Source organism: Arvicola amphibius, chromosome 15, assembly GCF_903992535.2.
Source record: "Arvicola amphibius chromosome 15, mArvAmp1.2, whole genome shotgun sequence".
Classification (NCBI taxonomy): domain Eukaryota; kingdom Metazoa; phylum Chordata; class Mammalia; order Rodentia; family Cricetidae; genus Arvicola; species Arvicola amphibius.
This window is the reverse complement of record NC_052061.1, coordinates 31,243,843-31,248,860: the sequence shown is the minus strand read 5'-3', so window position 1 is coordinate 31,248,860 and position 5,018 is coordinate 31,243,843.

Below are 5,018 nucleotides of genomic sequence, written 5' to 3'. Positions count from 1 at the left end.
TGGATGTGTGTTCTCCTCATCTTCTTTAACACTTCACTCTTTTAGGCTTCCTCCTTCCTTCCTTCCTCCCACCATCTTCCCCTCATTTTCATTCTCCTCATCCCCAAGCCTCAGACCCTCTTCAAATAAAACAGAAGCTTCAGGCACTGTTGACTTCAGGAAATCCCTTGTCCTCTCTCAGCTAGTTCATGTTTTCTCGTACTTCTAAGTTGCCAATAGCAAATCTGATTTCCCAAAATCCATTAACTTCATAAGTGCGGAATGCTGTTCCTAAAAACAATCATAAACTATAAATTAAGCTCTTAGCGTCTGTGACCTCAGATGTCTGCACACTGAGAATGGAGGATTACATAAGCCCAGGGCAAGATAATAAGACCCACATCTCAGAGACAAAGCAAAAATTATAATCTCAATAATTTACAAATGGTAACAAGTGTACCTTTTGTAGGTTGAGAAACCCAGGACCCAGACCTCCACAGATCTGCTGTGTGGTGAGATACTGGTCTCTGGCTGGAGGTCTCAAGGATTACATCTTGTGCCCTCTGCTGGTAGAATGTGTAAACAATGGCTTTCCTAGGACAACATTAAGTCCCTGCTGACTTGAACAGGGGACAGGGAAGATTTTCCTCTTAGTGAGACTGACCATGCAGGTTGCTTCCATTCTCTATGTAGAGCATGTATTGACGTTCCTACTGCTAGCTTGTTTCTGCTTTTCAGTTTTTCACATACACTATAAACTTCCAACAGGGAGCCAGAATCTGTTCTAGACTGATATTTATCACATTTTAGTGGCTTGAGTGTGGATTGTTTCATGGGGTTAGGATTTGATTTTAGGGCTTGTGCGTGTTAGGTAAGTGCTCTATCCATGGACTATAGCATCAGACCACCGTGGACTGTGTAAATGCAATCAGTCTCTTAGATGTATGGTTTAGTAAGTCTGAAAAAATTCTCAAGGCAGGCAAGGTATCTATCCAAAGAGAATGGGTTCCAAAAACCCAGCACAAGCAGTAGGGATAAATCCTGGTCCCACTGCCAGTGGCCCTGGAGTCTGCTCCAACCATACAACTGTCACCCACATTCAGAGGGCCTAGTCTGGTTCTATGTTGAATCCTTCCCTGTCTGACCAGAATTGATAAGCTCCCATTAACTTAGGTAAACTGTTTCAGTGGGTATTCCCATCATGGTACTGAGGAAATGGAAGATGAGGGAAGGACAGGGACTGAGAGCAAGGAAAGAGATATCTAGATTGAGGGAGCCATTATGGGACTATCCAGAAACCTGGCACTTGAGAAACTCCCAGGAATCCACAATAATGACCCCAGCTAAGACCTTAAGCAATATTAGAGTGGGTGTCCAGACTGGCCTTTCCATGTAGTCAGATTGGTGACCATCTTAAATGTCACCCATAGAACCTTCATCCAGCACCTGATGGAAACAGAGGCAGAGATCCACAGTGAAGCACTGGGCTGAGCTCCCAAAGTCCAGTGAAAGAGCAGGAGGAGTAAGAATGTGAGAAAAGATGTCAAGACCGTGATGGAGATACCCACTGGATTTGAATTTTGTGTGGGTTGATAGTTGGTTGTTAATAAAGCTGTATGATATTCTCACATACGATTTCATGTGATAACACATATTCAGATTTTGGATTTATAATCTAGAGCAGAATTTCCAAGTCATGAGAAACGTGTTAAACGTTTAAAGAATATGCCAGGCTTGATTATATTTCCAGAAGTGATATAACTGGATCTTGAGGAAGATCAATTCCCATCTTCCCCAGAAACTACCCCACTGATTTCCACAGTGGCTGTACAAGTTTGCACTCTCACCAGCAATGGAGGAGTGTTCCTCCTATTCCATATCCGTGACAGCATTAGCTGTCACTGTTTTGTTAGTCTGAACCATTCTAACAGGTGTAAGATGGAATCTCGGAGTAGTTTTGATTTGCATTCCCTGGTGGCTAAGGATGTTGAACATTTCTTAGTGTTTCTCAGCCATTTCAGTTTCTAGTGAAACTTCTCTGCTTAGATCTGTAACTCATTCTTAATTGGGAATATTTGTTTCTTGATATCTAGTTTCTTCAGTTCTTTATATATTTTGGATATTAACCTTTTCCCAGATGTATAGTTGGCAAAATATGATCCCATTCTGTTGGCTGCCTCTTTGTCTGAATGACAGTATCCTTTGCTGAAATTAAGCCAGAAGGGGAGGGGTGGAAGACCTTCTGTGTAGCAGACATTTTGTGCCTTTTAGGCCAGTCCATCCTGTAGGAGTTGGGATCCACGGGGGAGCCAGATGACGATGGACTCTAAAAAGAAATCCCACACTAGCTCAGGGTTACTTATTAGGTGTAGACTCACAGATCACAGTCCTCGGTATGATCACGATACAGGAACCGAATCCAGCAGCTGGAAGAGAGAGCAAGTGTGCTCATTACATCATCATTTATAAGAGGCCATGCCCAAGGCTAATGGCTAAAGGAATTTCTATGGCAACTGGATCTTGAGGTAGGTTGTTTCCTAATTTTCTGAGAAATTGCCATATTGATTTCCAAAGTGGCTATACCGGTTTGCACTCCCACCAGCAATGGAGGAGTGTTCTCTTTATCCCACATCCTCTCCAGCATAAGCTGTCATCAGTGTTTTTGATCCTGGCAATGCTGACAGGTGTAAGATGAAATCTCAGAGATGTTTTGATTTGCATTTCTCCGTTGGCCTAGTATGTTGAGCATTTCTTTAAGTGTCTTTCGGCCATTTTAGATTCATGTGTTGAGAGTTCTCTGTTTAAGACTGTACCCCATTTCTATTAGATTGTTCTATTAATAACCAGTTTCCTGAGTTCTTTGTACATTTTGGAGATCAGCCTTCTGTCCAACATGGAGTTGGTGAAGATGTTTTCCCCTTCTGTAGGCTGCCATTTTGTCTTGCTGACCATGTCCTTTGCTTTACAGAAGCTTCTCCATTTCAGGAGGTCCCATTTATTAATTGTTTCTATCAGTATCTCTGCTACTGGGGTTATATTTAGGAAGTAGTCTCCTGTACCAATGCATTCAAGTATACTTCCTACTTTTTCTATGAGGTTTAGTGTGGTTGATTTTATGTTGAGGTCTTTGATCCATTTGGACTTGAGTTTTGTAAATGGCAATATATATATGGATCTATTTTCATTCTTCTACATGTTGATATCCAGTTATGCCAGCACCATTTGTTGAATATGCTTTCTTTCTTCCATTTGATATTTTTTGCTTCCTTATCAAAAATCAGGTGTTCTTAGGTGTGTGGACTGATATCTGGGTCTTTGACTCAGATCCATTGGTCTTTCTGTCTGTTTTTATTCCAATAACAAGTTTTTCAGTACTGTAGCTCGTAGTAGAGTTAGAAGTCAGGGATTATGATGTCTCCAGAAGTTTCTTTATTGTATAGGGTTGTTTTGGCTATCCTGGATTTTTAGTTTTTCCATATGAAGTAGAGTATTGTTCGTTTGAGGCCTGTGAAAATTTTACTGGTATTTTGGTGGGAATTGCATTGAATCTGAAAATCACTTTTGGTAAGATTGTGATTTTTACTATGCTAATTCTACCTAGCTAAGAGCATGGGAGCTCTTTCCATTTTCTGGTGTCTTCTTCAATTTCTTTCTTCAAAGATTTAAAGTTCTTGTCATGCAGGCCTTCCACTTGTTTGGTTAGAGCTACTCAACGATATTTTATGTTATTTGTGGCTATTTTAAAGGGTGATGCTTCTCTGATTTAGTTTTCAGCCCATTTATCATCTGTATAAAGGAGGGCTATTAATTTTTTTAGTTGATCTTGTTTCCTACTACATTACTCTAAGGTGTTTATAAGTTGTAGAAGTTCCTTGGCAGAATTTTTGGGGTCACTTATGTAAACTATATATCATCAGCAAATAGAGTTTAACTTCTAATTTTCTGATTTGTATCCCTTGATCTCTTTTTGTTGTGTTATTGCTCTAGCTAGGACCTCAAGAACTATATTGAATAGATATGGAGAGAGTGGACAACCTTGTCTTATTCCTGGTTTCAATGGAATCGCTGGGAATTTCTCTTCATTTAGTTTGATGTTAGCTGTTGGCTTGCTGTATATTGCCTCTATTATGTTTAGGCATGTTCCTTGTATCCCTGCTCTCTCTGTGACTTTTATCATGAAGGGATGTTGTATTTAGTCAAAGGCTTTTCAGCAGCTAATGAGATGATCATGTGGTTTCTTTTTCAGTTTGTTTATGTGGTGGAATAAATTGACAAATTTTTGTATGTTTTACCATCCCTGCACCTCTGGGATGAAGCCTACTTGGTCATGGTGGATGATTTTTCTGATGTGTTCTTGGATTCAGTTTGCTAGTATTTTAATGAGTATTTTTGCATCAATATTCATGAGTGTGATTGGTCTGTATTTCTCTTTCATAGTATTGTCTTTGTGTGTGTGGTTTGGGTATCAGGGTAATTGTAGTCTTGTAAAAAGAATTTGGTAATGTTCTGTCAGTTTCTATTGTATGAAACAATTTGAAGAGCATTGGTATAAATTCTTCTTAGAAAATCTTGTAGAATTCTACACTGAAACTCTTTGGTCCTGTACATTTGCTACTGGTTGTAAGTTACTGAGGTTATGTATTTTGTTTTGTTTCTGAGATGTGGGTCTTGTTATCTTGCCCTGGGCTTATGCAACCCTTCGTTCTCAGTCTCCAAACATCTGAGGCCACAGACATTAAGAGCCTATTTTGTAGTTTATTAACTTTTGGGAACAACATTCTGCACTTATGAAGTTAATAAACTTTGGGAAATCAGATTTGCTATTGGCAACTTAGAAGTACGAGAAAACATGAACCAGCTGAGAGAGGACAAAGGATTTCCTGAAGTCAACAGTGCCTGAAGGTTCTGCTTCATTTGAAGAGGGTCTGATACTTGGAGATGAGGAGAGAGAGGATGAGGAGAAGAAGATGGGAGGAAGGAAGGAAGGAGAGAGTCTAAAAGAGTGAAGTGTTAAAGAAGATGAACAGAACACACATCCA